General features: G+C 46.5%; 1 long non-coding RNA gene across 1 annotated transcript; it reads left to right on the top strand.

Moving 5' to 3' along the window:
* The first annotated feature begins 9,668 nt into the window (after positions 1-9,668).
* Positions 9,669-15,426, top strand: LOC137482867 (uncharacterized). The gene is made up of 2 exons (XR_011004253.1): positions 9,669-9,974; positions 15,107-15,426. It is a non-coding gene; the product is annotated as an uncharacterized lncRNA (long non-coding RNA).
* Positions 15,427-16,829: the final 1,403 nt, after the last annotated feature.

The raw sequence follows: 16,829 nt of genomic DNA, 5'->3' as shown, positions 1-16,829 counted from the left end.
TTTGGCTGAACAATCCAAAACCGTGTAGAAACTTCATTTTCTAGGAAATGGAGAAACACATTTTAAAGCTGTTTTCCTCTTAACTCCATGCAGAAAATTCCCCAGTGTCCAACTCTTTAAAATAACTTCTCCCCAAAAGCAGCAGCCTATCTAATTAAGTCCAGAACCATGCTACCAGTTTGACCCCGATTTCAATTGGCAGCTCTCTGGCAGGCACCAAAATACCTTATTAAATTTTTTCTAGGGATAGCAGTTCTGATTTATAAGAAAAGAAAAAAAAAAAAAAAGAAGTAAATATTTTCTAGGTCAGGAAAGGCGAGAAATGCCAGGCACAGTCCTGCAGTGCCAGGATTCACACGGAGCATCAGGCAGTAAGCTCAGAGTCCTGCTTTGGTGACAAGTCCTCATGTAAAGCAGATCATCCCCACCCAGAGACTGAAGCACATCCATATGCATAGCAAAGCTCCGAGATTACTCCCAGCATTCCCTTTTTTCCCTGTAATTACAAATCTTTTCCTTTCAGAGGCTGTACAAGAAATATTCTTCAGCGTAAGAAGCTCCCCAACACCCCCACAGTTGTGACAGCTCTGCTGTGTTGGGGCTACACCAGATCAGGGTGGATCCCACCCATTTTTGGGGGAAAAGGACTTTTTGGGCAGCTCCATCTGTCCCAGGCTCCTGGGCAGCCTCGTCGTGGTCAAAGGGGACTGGGCACACAGTGAAAACTGCTCAAATCTCACCCTGCAGTGGAAGAAAGGGACCTGTAATGGTGGTCTTTGGCTGATAAATAAAACAGAAATAAATAAATATTCCTCAATAAAGCAAGAATTTCCTGTGTGACAGGGAAGATGCAGTGTTTTCCTAGCAGGCTCGTGGCCATGGGGTGTTTTGGGAGAGGTTGGTACCTCCTCCATCAGCACCAGTACAATGTACAGGAACTTTACCTTTGAGCTGATGGATAGGATCCCAGAATCCCAGAATATCCTGAGTCAGAAAGGACCCACAAGGATCATCAAAGTCCAGCTCCTAGCCCTGCACAGGACAACCCCAAGAATCCCACGATGAATAATTCTTGACTTAAAAAAAAAAAGAAATCCTCAAAGTACTGAAGGATTTTGGAAAAGCAGAGGGACAGCTCCGAGCTCTGCTCCCTGGGACAGGGACAGCACCCAGGGAACGGCTGCAGGTGGGCCAGGGCAGGCTCAGGCTGGATTTTTGGAGATGGTTCTTCCCCCAGAGGGTGCTGGGCACTGCCCAGGCTCCCCAGGGAATGGGCACAGCCCCGAGGCTGCCAGAGCTCCAGGAGCCTTTGGACAGCGCTGCCAGGGAGGCACAGGGGGGATTCTTGGGCAGAGCCAGGGTTTGGACTGGATCATCCTTGGGGTTGGACTGGATCATCCTAGGGGTCCCTTCCAGCTGAGGACATTCCCTGAACCTGTGGGTTTAGCATGTTGCAGTTCGACCTACTTTACAATAAAGTTGCCATCCAATTTCCCTTCATTTAAAGGTTTCCACTTCTGATGTTCTAATGGGCTCCTTATGTAACACTGGAGTGCAGTTTAAAGGCAGCTGCATTAGATCCCAATTTTGCTTTTAAGTAGTGCTCCCAAACTAATTAAATCATCATTCCCTGAGTTTGCACCCTGCAGATGAGGAATGAGGAATTCTGCTTCCCAGAGCACTCTGTGTCCTTCCCAGCTCCCCGAGCCAAACCCATGGCTGCCCAAGCACACAGCAAATACCTGCAACCATTTCGGAGCAGGTGGAAACACCCTGGGGACAGCTGGCACAGAAACTCCAAACAGAAACAAGTGTTCCTCTAAAGCATGAAATGAAGGATGAAAATACAGCTGAACAACATGGAAAATGAAAGCAGGATGGAAGGAGGGAAGTTTAGGATCACTAAACACAGTTTTAGACTAAACCAACTGAGCTACAGTGGCAGCCACATCCATAATTCAGATCTCCCCCATGTGGAGGAGCTGGAGTTGTTCTCCAGCCTTACTCTCCACAGCCCTGCACAACTTGTTAGCTGCTCCTCTGAGCCAATCCATCTAAAATCTCCGTGTTTGGATCATTCTGGATTGTACTCAAGTTCTCTTCAGTGATGGGAGCTTTGGGACAGGGGTCACCATCCCTGGAAGGGTTCAAAGAATGAGATGTGGCACTTGGTGATGTGGGCATGGGGGAGTTCAACAAAGGCTGGACTTGATGACCTTGGAGGTCTTTTCTGACCTTAATGATTGCTTGATTCTCTGATAATGAAACACTGCTCCCCAGTTAAACCAGGGAGTTTGGAGAGAGGGAGATAAACTGGGCTGAACGTAGGTTTGAGCAATTTCAGTTTTCAAAAGGCACCTGGCAAAGCCCAGAGTTAGGTGAGTTCCAGGGCCTGCATTCCCAGCTCCGGGCTGGGAATCCCTGGGAAGAGCTGCACTGCTCTTGGATGGTCTCAGTCCAGGCAGCCCCAAGGTGCTGCAAACACTCCTGATTCCACGTTCTGGACATTCCCTCTGCAAGGAATGTTGGTTTATGGCTGTCATTGGTCTTCCCTCCTTTTCTAAAACTTCTCCACAGGATTCCTCTCTCTGCTTTTCCCTCTCCTTCCCCAAAGTCCATGCTGGAGCATCCCACACTTCCTGCTCCCGAGATCCCAGCTCTGCTTCTCTCATCCTGGTGCCCAAATGCTGGTGAGATGCTCCCCAGTTCCTCACTCACAGTGTCTGGTCTACCCCAAAAATTGCCTTTATTTTCGTCCTCCTCACCTGCTCCAGGTCTTTCCCAGGTCCCTCTGCATGGCTTTTGACAGCTGAAGGAGCCTCCCTAATTCTGTTTGGCAGGACAGTGAGTCCCCATCAGCCTCCCAGGAATTCTTAATTCATGTCTACTTTGGACCTACACAGCAGCCCGAGGCAGTACAATTTATTAATCAGTTATATGAGAACAACTGACTTTCTGATTTAGACCTGATGCCTCATAATTTCATGGGCTATCCTGAACTTTTCCTATTCTTATTTTAACTTTTCCCATTCCCTCTTATTTTTTCCTAGCTAGGAGATCTCAAGGTTTCTGTCCCATGCCTGACTATTTCCCATCCTCTTCCCAAAACCATTCTGTCCTCACCTACTTTCTGTGGGTGGAATTCAGATTAAAAAGCTTTGATTTCCTCTTGGAGTTGCTCTACCTCATAGATTGACACCTCCAGGTAGAAGCCTAAATTTAGGAGTCTCAATCTCTGAGCTAAAGAACTCCCACCCATCCTTTTTAGCTCTGTTTTATTCTTTATGGAGACAGGATGAAGAGAACTGCAGATATTAATCAATAGGTAGGTTTGCCAAACATTTATACGGTGACATGATCACATAATCGTGTTTTCCTTTTTTCCCCCTTGGCTAAAAATTTCTTTCTCATTCAGCTGGAATATTTTAGTGCTGGGGCCACTGCTCCAATGTTTTCATGGAGTTCTCCTACAGCAGCTCTATTTCTGAGTGACAATAATGCTCTTAAATTAAGTATAAAATAGAATTGAATAGACAAACTATTCTGTATTTCTTAACTCTTGACTTCCACCTGCTGCTCCTGACAGCCACAGGAACCATCTCCTCTTCCCAGGGTCACACTGGACTATCCCAGCTGATTTTGTGTCACCCCCAAACCTTGTCAGTGCCACCTTCACCCTCCTCCCAAATCACTGATGAGTTCCTAACCATGGCCAAGCTGCAGAGCTCTTCCTCTGGGAAAACCGAGATTTCCTCCCACTTTTTGTCCCATTTTATCTCAATCTTATTTCCCTACAGAGGACATCTGATTACCTCAGCTTAACCACTTGAAGAGTCTTAAAGAAAGACTTACTGGCATTTGTTTGGGAGTCCATGTGCACTTTATCAGATGCACCAGCCTTACCTACGAGCTGGGTGACATCTCCAAAGAGCTCCAAGAGATTGATGAGACACGGCCTCTTTCTGCAAGAACTGTAATGACTTCTTCCAAATAAATCACATTTATGAAATTGCCTCCTGGTTCTCTTCTTTATTATTGTAGTTTTTACCCACTTATTCAGGCTGAAGGGAGATTTACTGATCCCTGCTTTTCCCCATTTGTCCTGGAGACCTTTTCCTCAAGGCTGAAGACACATTTGCCACTGTCCATCCCTCTTGCAGTGTGGTCAACTCAAGTGACACTTTTCATGCTACATTTAGCTTTCTCTTAATCTACTGTTTGAGGTCTTTCAGAGCTCCTGATCGAGTATCATCTTATCTTGTTGCTTTCTGACTGCTCCTTTTATTGATTTGTTCCAAAATGTCCTCTGCTGGAACTTCATTTAGGGACAATTCCTCATGCCCTCCACTGCTTCACCACTAATGCGCCCCTTCCCAGCCTTCCTCTGTAATTTGTTCCCTATTATTATGGTTTCCTACCCTTCTGCCAAGTTTCTGAGGCATTTATTATGTCAATAATTTCCTTTAAAGTCAGTCCAGTTCACCTCTTTGGGGCTCCAGAGTTACAGCATTTGTATAGATATATTTTTACATTTTTTATTGATCTCATTGCCCATTTTTCATGGGACCTGCTTAGCTGGGACTTTAATTGCAGGGCCCATTCTTTGCTATTTCCTTCCTTGATGTTATTGATTTCAGCTCCTTCCATTTTTCTAAATCGCATGAATTTTCTTCTTTCTCTTGACGAGGAGCTGTGATCTGGAGCCATGTGCAGTTGTTTGTTTGGTGAGTTTCCACAACTGCCAGCTATAAAAATTCCCTCCTTGCTGCGGAATGTTAAAACCTAGTTTGCAATGTTGATTTATATAGCTTATCTCCCCTGTAAAAACTACCTCACCAACGACTCAGAATCTGCCTGTCTGCTGCTGTGACAATTTATAACTCAGTGATTTCACTTCCAAGTCTCTTTCCTGCTCACTGCTGACGTTGGTACCCACATCACTCACACCACCAGCTCCCTCTAGCACCAAGTGTGGACACAAAAGTCCAGCAGAGCTCAAAGCACTGCAGAAAATGAAGCTTTTTTTCCCCCATGTTTCAGTAATACATTTCATTAACACCTCCTGGTTTGAGACTTTGGTGATTGCTCAATCTTGTTAAATTTTTTATTTTCTCTAATTCCCATGTCTGTTCCTGGCACGCTTCAGGCAAGCAGTTGGATCTTTTTTTATATATTTTGGTATCTGTTTCCTCTTTCATAAATGTGGTACAAAGCAGTTGTTTCTATTTATCTGTTGATTTTTTGATCACTTTCTTCTCCAGGTTAGAAAATCTGATCCTGACCTTCAAAGTGCATCCTGCTTTTACCACAGCCTTTGAGCGAGCTCTTTGTAAAATCACATCGATGATTAATTAAACAACTGAACAGAACACCAGGACACACCGGCAGGGTTCCAGCCCAAACTCCAGCCTGACAGGGCACCCACATTACAATAAAAAACCTCTGCATGAGGAACTGCCAGCTCTGAGCTGCCAGGACAAGGAATTTGGCTGGATCCAAAGCGCCGCCCAGCCTTGCTGGGTGCCCACCCAGTGCCTCTGCTCATGGGCCTGCCCTCCCAAAAGCAATAAATCTCTGCCCCAGGCCCGATGCTGTGCCTGCACGAGACACTGACATCCATCAGAGCAGGGGCTGCAGCAGATGGGCTCTGCCTCACACAGAAACAAGGTAAGTGCCTGGCCCAGCCAGAAATGCTGGGCACACTGATCCAGACCATATTTCTTTAGTCTGCTTCTCAGAGAATCATGTGGAACAGTTTCAAAAGCTTTCCTAAAGCAAAATATGTCCCATCTGCTGCCTCCTCTTCATCTCCTAGACATTATTTTCCCAAGGAAAGAAATTACAGTGAGCTCGCATGATTAATTCTTGCTAAATCTATGTCTTTGCCTTTCTATCTCTTATTTCTTTTAAATTGATCGCGTAACATTTTTTAGTCAGACCTTTTTTCTGGGAAGAGTGGTCTCTCATTCCATGCTTTGTCTTTTTCAAAGGAGTGAACTGCGTTTGCCTTTGGACAGAGCTCAGTGATCTCACCTGCCTTGCAGGAGCTTCCAGGGCAGCCACTAATGCTTCAATAATTGCTTCAGTTCCGGCCTGCCCTGCCCACATGGCTCTGCCAGCACAGCCCCAGAGCAGTGTGAGGCCAGAGCTGCTAATCTGGAAAGGCAGAGAGAGAACAAATCCAAAGCACAGACCCGGAGTGGAAGGACGAGAGGGACGAGGCCTCGCTCACCCTCTGCTCTCCTCTCACAATAAATAGTTTAGCCCAGTGCACAGTCGTGCAGCGCTCGGGTTGGGAGGACCTGTAAGTTCATCTTGTTCCTCTTCCTGCCACGCTTCCAACCCTTCCAGGCTGCTCCAAGCCCTGTCCAACCCTGGGCACTCCCAGGGCCGGGGCAGCCACGGCACACGGTGTTAAATTAGCAGGAAGCTGCCTTCCAGCTGAGGAGAAGCAGGCTGCCAGCTCCAGGAAGGCTCTGGCTGAAAACCCATTTGAAATTGAGAATTTTTGGTCGACTGTGCTGCCGGGGATTCAAACACCAGGAGCACAGAGCAGCTGCACAAGTGCTGGCAGATCTACTGACTTCCAGGGAGAGCACCAAGGGGCCTCTCCTGAGACACCTGGGTGGGAAATGCTGGGGAGGAGCACCAGGTCCTGCTGCGTGTCACCGATCCGACAGGGAAATGCAAGCGAAGGATCCTGGGAGCCAAAGTCAGGCTGCTGGCTGAAGATTTAGCCCCAGGGTGCTGTTGGCAGCTTCTCTGGAACGCTCCCAGTTCCACACGCAGCTCCAATTAGGCACAGGGGGAGGAGATGCTCTGCGGAGGTGATGGGCTCCATCAGAACTCCACAGAAATCAGACTCGGGGAAATCAGGCTCAGGAAAATGTATAGGATGTGTTTAATTAAGTGGGAGCTGGGGGAAATCTGTCATGAGCTAAGGGTAAACAGATTGCTGAGGGTTGGTATGACACAAGTACTCAGTGTATCGAGCCAGTGCAGAGCTCAGAGCTTAGTACAGATAATAGGTGAAATTTTGCATCTCAAAATGGACTAAGAAACGAAACAAATCTGCCCCCTTCATTAAGAACTATAAGTACGTGTATATAAAAATGGGGCAGTGTTAAATTAAAGGGGGAAAAAAAAGCTAGATGAAATAAAATGCAGGTAATAAAATCAGCAGCAAACAGCAAATCCCAGTGACAAACCCAACAGAGTGCTAAAATATATGGCCATAAACTACAGAAAAGTGAGTATAAGTCATAAAAGTGAAAGATTCTTTTTTTATATCGAAGAGAATGTTTTAAGGAATCTAGTCAGACTGAAATTCTTACTGGAACAGACCATACACTGAAAGTGTCTGGCAGTGAGAATGTAAATATATGAGCAGAGCTACCCCATCAGTCACCAGAGAAAGGAGACTGAGTGCTTAATGCTGAGAGGTGAAATACCAAACACGGGCCCCTCTATTATTCATAAAATAAATGGATATAATGGCACAAAGGAGAAAAAAGGTTAGAGAAGCAATTTCCAGGAGCAGAGGCTGCTGTGCAGAGCTCGAGCAGGCACCGAGGGGCTGCTCCTGCTTCATCTCCTGCGATCTGCAAGAGGAGCCAGGAGAGGAACCAGCAGAGAACTTGGGCTGCTCTTGGAGCACAAAACTGCTCTTGAAGTGCACACCTCAGAGGTCTCAGCAGGCACAGAGCTCCCCACAATTCAAGGTGAAGTGAGATGAAATGGGAGGAGGGGTCAGAAATAAGGAATTCACTCCCCCCAGCAGCACTGAAACAGAATTCCACAGAATCAGAGAATTCACTGGGCTGGAAAAAACCTTCGAGACCATCAAGTCCAACAATGAAAGCCTCAGTACATCCAATTCTGGTGTTCCTGTCGAACACTGTGGAAAGATTGGATTGGGGGCAGAAAAGAGCCATAAAAAGTATATGAGGAGAGGAGAATGTGTAGCTGGGAAGCTTAAACAGCTCAATTGTGGGGCAATTCCATAAGAACTTTCACAAGGGGGAAATATCAACCAAGGCTTTTTAATCTCACCAAGACAGAAGAAAGACTGAGGACTGAAAAATGAAAGTGATTCAAAGCAGAAATGAAACCCACATTTTTTAACAGCAGTGATGATTAAATTTAGGAACAAACTACCACCTGAAGTGATGGATTTTTCAACTCTTGACATCTAGAACATATATTCCTGTGAAAAGTTCAAGTTTTGATAAATAAGGATTTTTTTCTTCCCTGAAAAATAATTTTGTCAGAAAATTCCTCGCCACTGTTCGGGTTTCTTGTCTACTTAAAAAAGATAAAAGATGAGACAGAGAAACAGCTTTGTACATTGAAAGTTGGTCAAAATGATAATAAAAGCAGAATAATGGAATTCCTAGATAAGGAGCATGATATGCTAGGAGTTAATTATCACAGCGACTGTAATGAAAATTTTGCATCACTAATATTCCAGAACTATTTGAACATTTCTTTATAATCATGATCAAAAGGGAACTGCTTGACATAATCTACTTGAGCACTTGAGAGCCTTCAGATAGTGTTTTTCAGGCAGGGCTAATCCCGAGGAATCCTGAAATTGTGGATGCTCCCAAGTGCAAAGCACAGACAGGGCACCAGGCAGAGCCCTGGTGTCACCAACTGGAATTTCCTCCCAGCCCGGGCTCCTCTGCAAAGGTGTTAAGTGGCATCGTTCCAAGGATCATTTTTAATTGCAATCAAGGCACCAAGAACTCTTGCACAAGTGCTTTTAATACACTACAGGAATGAAAAATGACACATGAGGCGCTGACAAGTTGTGGAGCATCATTAACCACACCACAGCCATTAACAAATGTGCCAAGGCAGGCTGATACAGCTGCGTGGAATTCAGGAGCTGGGCTCCACATCCTTGGATTTTTTTTAGTCAAATACTTCAGAAGAGTGAAGCTCATCCTGAATCAATAGGATGTGAAGCATCACTGGAAAAAAAAAAAAAAAGAACCTGCATCCTCTGGGGATTTTTTATTGGCCTGAGAATTGTGGCACTCCTCAGTAAATGTCAGGCTTATCAGCCTTGTGAGTAAGCATCAGTTAGCTCTCAAACGAGCTGACTCTGTTCATTTTTCTCAGAACTGTGTGTAATATTCTCCTGGCAAGGAACAGCTCTTTTAGTAGACTGCAGCACAAATTTGTAAAAGGAGCTTGTCTCAGCTCTGATCCAAAAACCAAAAGAGATCCAGATTAGATGCCTGTGGAAAGAGCTGCTTTTTGACTACAAAGCTCAGATCATTTGGAGTTAAAGCGATGCAAGAAGTACAAATTTCTCCTTTTCAGATCACAACAGATGCACCAATTGTAAGAAAACTTTCTTCCCTAGACTTGTTTACCTACTTCAAATTACATCACTTGCTTCAAGTGTATTTTTGACCCGTGAGTGGTTAATGACATCAATCTCTCCAATACATATTCATCCCTTTCTAAAGACCCTCTCGTTATTTCTCCCATGTAGCTTTCCTCTTTCTAGTGCTCGCTGAGCCCCAGCAGCCTCGTGGTGAGATCTTCATTAGCATTCAAATAAAAATTCATTGTTTGCCTGTGTAGTGGGGAGAGGAGCCATCACAAGTGTTTACATTCCGAGCCGCGTTCCATTTGCTCCTGACAGAACACAACACAGCACAGCAAAGGCTGCGCTGGGTCAGGGGAAGGTTCCCCTGCTCCAGCAGCAGCTTTCCAGCCCAGATGCTCAGGGAAGGGGTGTAAGAGCACAGCAGGAATGCAGCAGCGCTTTCCTGGAATGTTATTGTGCTTCCCGACAATGTGTGTCTTGGGACCTAGCGAGTCACAATCCTTGGTTTTACTGTTGAACAGGTTCTGCTTTAACTTCCCTCCATTAACTTCTCCCGCAACCCCCGGAGCACAAGGAAACTCCGAGCATCCATAATATCCCGTGGCAAGGGATTTTACAGCTCCACCACAAGGTTTGTCAAGAACCATCAACCACATTATGCTGATTTTCAGTTGTTGCTTTGCGAGACACTAAAGGGGCTCCTCAGTTTGGAGAGAGCGAGGAGGATGTGAGTGAGACTTGTAAAATTACGGTGATGCCACCACTGCTGTCCCGTGTCCAGGTCTGGGCACCGACCTGCGAGAGAGCCCTGGAGGGGCTGGAGCGTGTCCAGGGCAGGGAACGGAGCTGGGAAGGGGCTGGAGCCCCAGGAGAGGCTGAGGGAGCTGCAAAGGGGCTCAGCCTGGAGAAAAGGAGGCTCAGGGGGGACCTTGTGGCTCTGCACAGCTCCTGACAGGAGGGGACAGCCGGGGGGGTCAGGCTCTGCTCCAGGGGACAGGGACAGGAGGAGAGGGAACGGCCTCAGGCTGGGCCAGGGCAGGCTCAGGGTGGACACCAGCAGGAATTTCCCCATGGAAAGGGTGCTCAGGGATTGGGAGGAGCTGCCCAGGGGGGTTTGGAGTGCCCATCCCTGGAGGTGTCCCAGGAACACCTGGAGGTGGCACTGAGTGCTCTGGGCTGGGGACAAGGTGGGGATGGGGCTCGGCCTGGACTCGATGGGCTTGCAGGTAGGTCTCTTCCAACGCCTACGGTTCTGGGATTCTGGGATTCTCTGGTCATTTCTAGGACAGGTGGACAGTGCAGGCAGAGGAACTATGGTCTCACCCATGAGATCATTTCTTGTGTAGCTCTGAGTAGGTCCTTTCATGCCCTTTCAGGACGCTTTCACAAGCTCCAAACTTGTGAGTTATGGTTACTCACTAGAAAAAAATTCCCAAATATGTTGGGGTTTATCCATTTATTCTGTTTTTTCCTTATCACTTCTCCTCCCTTGCTCAGCACAGCCTCCACTGTGCCCATCTGCAGTTCTGCATTCACTCCTGGGGACCTTCTCCAGGAGTGTTGTGACATCTCCCAACTTCCATCCCTCCTGCAGGGAAACTGATTTAAGTGACAGGTTACACACTATTGTAGCTCTATAATTGCATATTTGTTTTCCTCCAGAGCTCTTGAGTGATTACCAGATGGTCTTGGTAATTTCTGACTCTTCATCTTATCAATTAGTCCTAAAATGAATTTTATTGTCATTTAATTTGAGACGGTTCCTTACACTTGTCCCCATAAGTTTGGTTCTCATGGGAGAACAACCTCCCTCAACTACAGACAGCACCAACACAAAGCTCACTTTACTTTCCTCTCCTACAGGAAATCCTATTAGAGACTGCTCATCTGTTTACCAAATCTGTGGAAAAATAGGATTCTGGCAAATTTGAATATATTTTTACACTATTTTTATGATTCCTTTAGTGAGTTTTCACCTTAAAATTTTGCCTTGTCTGCCCTACAGGTTTAGCTTCACAGTTAATGGGTTTTTTATTTTTTTTCCCCCATAGTTTCTTTATTTGCTCAGAAACCCCTGATTTTGAATACTCTCTTTCCACTCTGCTGTTAGAATATTGCCTTTTTGGTCCCTTGTAGAATTATTTCACTTAGTGATATATTGCTCTGAGCTTCTGATAGAGGGTGGGTTTATCTCCTTTCTCATCTCCTGCATCCTTAGAGCAGCTGCTTTTAATTTCCTTTTAGGAAGCTCCTGCACTTTTGAATAGGTCTCATTTTTAAGTTAGGTGGTACTGTGAGGGAGCTGGGGGGGAAATCAAATATTCCTCAGATAACGTCACAAATTCCTCTGGAAGAAGAGAGGGGTATTCACCAAGGAGGGAGGCCGGGGAGGAAAGGATGTGCAGCACCTCCAGCTGGAAAGGGAAGGATGGGGAGGACTCTGTCCTGGCACTGCAGGGAGCAGGGACCTGGATGCTGGGAGAGGTGGGCAAAGGAACTTCCAGCACCAACATCCAAAAGGGCCTGGTAAAAGACAGGGAGGGAATCCAGAGAAGCAATTCCCAAAGGAAAATTCCTGTTCAAAAGCAGGGATGCACCTGTGTCAGCAGGATGATGTGAGCTCAGTGTTCAGCTGGAAGGATCTCCTGTAGTTCCAGGCTCCCTACACCCACAGAGAGGGTGTCTGGGGCAGAGCTGTCACATGTGGCCTTTCCTCAGCATTCCAGGTGTGGTTTTAACAGCAGGATCTGGGGGGGCTGTGGAAGCTTGGGGTGAGAGCCTGTGCACCCCCCACACCCCAGGCTCAGGAATTACAGGAGCTCAGGTTTTACAGGAACTCAGAGGTGCTGCAAAAGCCCTCCTGGATCTTTTCTGGGTGATAGGCATCCAGCTCCCCTGGAAAAAAACAATCTCCCAGCAACACAAGAGGGGATGCAGTGTGGACCATGGCCTGCTCTCCTGGTGCCTTGTGCCTGCCTGGATGTGACAGCAGCTGGCCACACTCAGAGTGCTTGGGACCCTGGCACTTCTGGAGTGTTGGATACCATGTGGGGAGGAAGTGTGTGTATATTTAAATGAAAGTACAATAAAAGATGTGTCCAGGCAGTTTTGCCCAGAGCTGCAGGTGCTCAGCCCTGGGGACAGGCTCCCTCCTCCTGCAGACAAGGTTCCAAGATGCAGTGGCCATGGAATAGCAAGCAGGCAGCTGGCAGATCCCACAAACAAACCTGCCAGATGTTCAGCCCCACAAGGGAGCCACTCTCCTGTCCTGCTGCAGAGACTGTGCTGTGCCTCCTGGTGGGTTGGCTCCTTGCAAAGCACGCCGGAAAACAGGGCTGGCTTGACAGCTCCTCAAAATTGGTGCTACCACAGGTTTGTGGAGTGAGCAAACATCAACAAGGAATAAATCAGAGCTGGGAGAAAGGCTGCTCTCCACTCTCCCTCCAGCGTGGCTTGTTTACACTCTGCACTGCAATCTGAAAAATGCCATCTCTAATGAATACTAAATAGTGGGAGGCTTCTCCTCAGCAGCCTGGTGCTGAGGCTGATTGCTGTGCAGGAGAATGTGCTGGTGAGAGTGGGGGCTTGGCTGTGGCTCTGTTTCATGCAGTCATAGAAACTGTCAAGCTCAGGTGCCTCTGTGATCTGCAGGCAGCCTCTCTCCCTGCACCCTTTCCTGGCTACCCATTTATTTTTAAAACCTTCCATTGTTACTGTCGCTCAGGTCTTGCAGCCAATTTTCATGTCATTATTATTTCTGTCGCTTTAAAATTTATCTACTTATGCAATTTTAATCCTTTTTTTTTCCCCTACACCAATTCACAGTAATATGTTAACAGCTGCCTTGTAGTGGAAGTCACTGGAAGTTAATACACCCGAGCCCTCTCTGGTAAGAATTGACTCACCTCAGTGTTATAAATCTATTCTACACTGCCTTGTACCCCTCTCCTCAGAACATTCACATGGACCTGCTTTGTCACCAGCAACATTCCCGACCCTGCCTGTGCAGGGGATATTAAAAAAAAGGCATACCAGCAAGCAAGAACCCTTCTCCACACATAAATGGCATCTAAAATTCTTCTGCAGCTCCTGAAGCTGTGAGGCTGAGGAAGCAGAAGGGGATCTCTATTGCAGAAGATGGGGAATACAAAAGGAAGCATCATAACAGAGCCCCCTGCTCACATTTCAGCATTCCTGCAGGGAATGTATCTGCCTCTGTTTTGGGAGTTTGATGATATTTTTGGTTTTTCTTCTTCACCAGCAGTTCCATATTCCCTGTGAGGGTGGGAGGCGCTGAGGCTGCACAAGCAGCTGTGGCTGCCCCTGGATCCCTGGCAGTGCCCAAGGCCAGGCTGGACAGGGCTTGGAACAGCCTGGGACAGTGGAAGGTGTCCCTGCCCATGGCAGGGGTGGCACTGGATGAGGTCCCTTCCACCCCAAAGCAGTCTGGCATTCTGGGGTTATTCCAAACAAGGCATTCCCATGGTGATAATTCCACATAACAAAAATGCAGAGCAGGAAAGGCACTGACCCAAAGGCTCGTTAATGCACACATAGCTAAGAGTTTGTTGGGTGATTTTTTTTTTTTTTTTTTTTTTTTGTAAAATACCGAATTGAGGCAAAATCAGTGTTTCTGGCTAACAGCAAATTGTTCATCCCAACTGCAGTGGTTACTCTTTCTTCCTCTACTCATCTGCTGGAGTGTTCACATAAATATGCATGCACTTCCCACCCACACAGTATCAAACACTCCACAAGTGCTCCAGAGCCCAGGATAATCCGTTGTTTTGGAGGGATCAAACCTGCAGCCACGTGTGTGCAGTGAGCAGGAGATTCTAAAGCCCAGCACAGGGGCACTTCTCACTGAGCTGTGCAAAGGTCACCCTGTGCTGTGATTAAGCTCCTGTCAACACTGAGCCTGTAGGAGAGTTCAGAAAACACTCTGCAAACAAGAGCCAGGCTCTCTGGGTTAAAAGGTTATGAAATTTAGTCTAATCTCTAGTTCTATTTTCTTAGATGTTCACTACCAATCTATTATAGCAAAAAAGTCAGTGCACCCCAAAATTGGGTTTCACAACTTCTTCTTTCACGTGACCCTGGCCATATTTATTGTAGAATCCCAGACTGGTTTGGGTTGAAGGAACCTTAAAAATCACCTCATTCCACCACCTGCCCTGGGCAGGGACACCTTCCACTAGCCCAGGTTGCTCCAAGCCCCATCCAGCCTGGCCTTGGACACTTCCAGGGATCCAGGGGCAGCCACAGCTTCTCTGGGAAATCCATTCCAGAGTCTTGCCACCCTCACTGGGAAGAATTTCTTCTCAATTTCTAATCTACCAGACAATTTCTACAAGGCTGTTCAGACTTGCAGTTCAAACTGTTCAGAATTCTCTCAAGACTCCCTTGAAATCTCTTTTTTAAGTCGTGCTGATTTGCATCATCATTTCTCAGACTGAAATGAAATAATTTCTTTTTGTCAAAACATTCCTTCCACCACTCTCTTGAAAACCACTTGTGACTCTGTGAATTATCACAGGAATTTCACATTTGGCACAGCATTTCTCCCAGTGAGAGGTTTGGATCTGTTGCCTTCCCAACTGTCCACAAAGTTCTCACACTTTCAAGCACTGGGAGTTGTCCACAAATCAAACAGGACAAGTAAGATATCAAAAGATTTAACACCCGGGAAAAGTAAAACAGCAGTATAATCAGAATGTTTTCTAAGTGTACAGAAACTAACAGGGAGATGAGTCCTTGCCTCAGGAACAAAACAAGCTGATGCAATCCAATTCTGCTCTCCAGTGGATGAGACTTTGTGGATAAGGAAGAAGCAGCAGATCCCACACACCTGAGGCTCCTGACATGGTCCCGCCTGACATCCATAAGTGATGAATGCCTTGGCTGAAGTCCTGACACAAATCTGGTTGGAATCTGCAGTCTGAGAGCAGTTTCCAATGGCTCACTGTGAAATGCAAAGGACAAATTGAATGGTTACTCAGCTGCTCAGAAGATCCATTCAATATTTTATTGATAGCCTGGATGAGGGAATGGACTTAGTGTTTATTAAATCTGCCAAGATTAAATCTGAAGAGAGGCTGAAAATACATGGGGGAAAGCAGTATTAAAAACTTTTGACAACTTGGACAAGTCTATAAATACAGAAGGCCTCTCGCTGGTAAAAAGCAGAGTGGTTTCACTTGGGCAGGAGTAAAGTGCACAAATACAGGACAAGACACCAGCTGGCAGAAAGCAGTCTGGAAAAACAAATAATCAGAAGGTTCTGCTGGATCACAGGCTGTCCAGGGTTATTATCCTGAGCAGAGAGAGAGGTTATTATCCTGAGCAAGTCTGTTAGCAGAGTTACCTGCCAGACATCTCACAGGTCCTCTGCTGTCCTCTGAAACACCTGAGTGCAGAGGCACGGCCAGGTTTGGGTGCTGCTCCTCGGGAAAGGCTGACAGACAAAGCAGCAGGACAAGGAAAACATGACCTGAATCAAGAGACTGAGACCAGGAGGTGCTCAACAGAGAGCAGAGCATGGAGAGGGGCAGGAACAGCCCTGACAGAGCAGGGCTGGTGCAGGAACAGCCCAGCATCAGGCCAAAGTCTGCTAAAAATGCAACTGAAACAACTGCTCTGCACAAGCAGCTCTGATTCTGCTGTGAAGGAGGAGATGGACTGAGTGATCAGCTGAGTTCATCCAGCTTCACTTTTCAAGGGTTCTGTGCCCAGCTGAGGCTGATCAGAGTTTGTCTGTCCCCAGTTTGCCCAGATGTACCCCAGCAGCTTCACACAGCATTTCTACAATTTCTGCTTTAACATCATCATTAAAGTTAGTGGTTTATGCTCATCTTACCATCTTAGGACTCCCTGTCTCACAAACACCTTATCAAAATGCTATTTGCCAGACCAGCATGACTCACAGCTCATCCATCAAAAGCCATTTTAATAATTAGTTCTCAAATACTAATTCAATAAAATCTTTGGACCTTGATTTTCCTTCCCAAGCAGTGCAATGGGCAAAAGGGCTCGTCATCCTTGGCACTGCTTCTCTCACACTCACAGGAGGCAGATCAGAGCTGCTGGTGCCAGTCTGCCATCCTACTGACAGAATTTTAGAAACAACTGCAATTTTAGCAAACATTGTAGACACTTGGGCATCTCAGCTGCAGATTCTCACAGAGGCACCAGGTCACTGCTGCTGCCTCCAGCATCCAGACCAATCCCTGGCACAAAGGCAGGACCAGCTCTCCTTGTGTCTATTCTGACATCAAAAAAAAAAAAATCTTCAAACACTTTAATCTTCCCCAGATTCCCCATTTCAGTGATTCTACATCCTACATCAACCATGTATCCCTGTTGCTAGTGCAGTTCAGCCTGTTTTCTCCAGCCATTTTCCCATGGAAAGCAGTTTAAGCTGCAGTGGCCAGGCTGACTAACAGAACACCTTCTGAGCCAGATGAATTCTCAGGGTGTCATGGAAAGC

Source organism: Anomalospiza imberbis, chromosome 15 (genome assembly GCF_031753505.1).
Source record: "Anomalospiza imberbis isolate Cuckoo-Finch-1a 21T00152 chromosome 15, ASM3175350v1, whole genome shotgun sequence".
Taxonomy (NCBI): domain Eukaryota; kingdom Metazoa; phylum Chordata; class Aves; order Passeriformes; family Viduidae; genus Anomalospiza; species Anomalospiza imberbis.
Note: the sequence above shows the minus strand (reverse complement) of the source record. Positions and strands in the feature narration are given on the sequence as shown.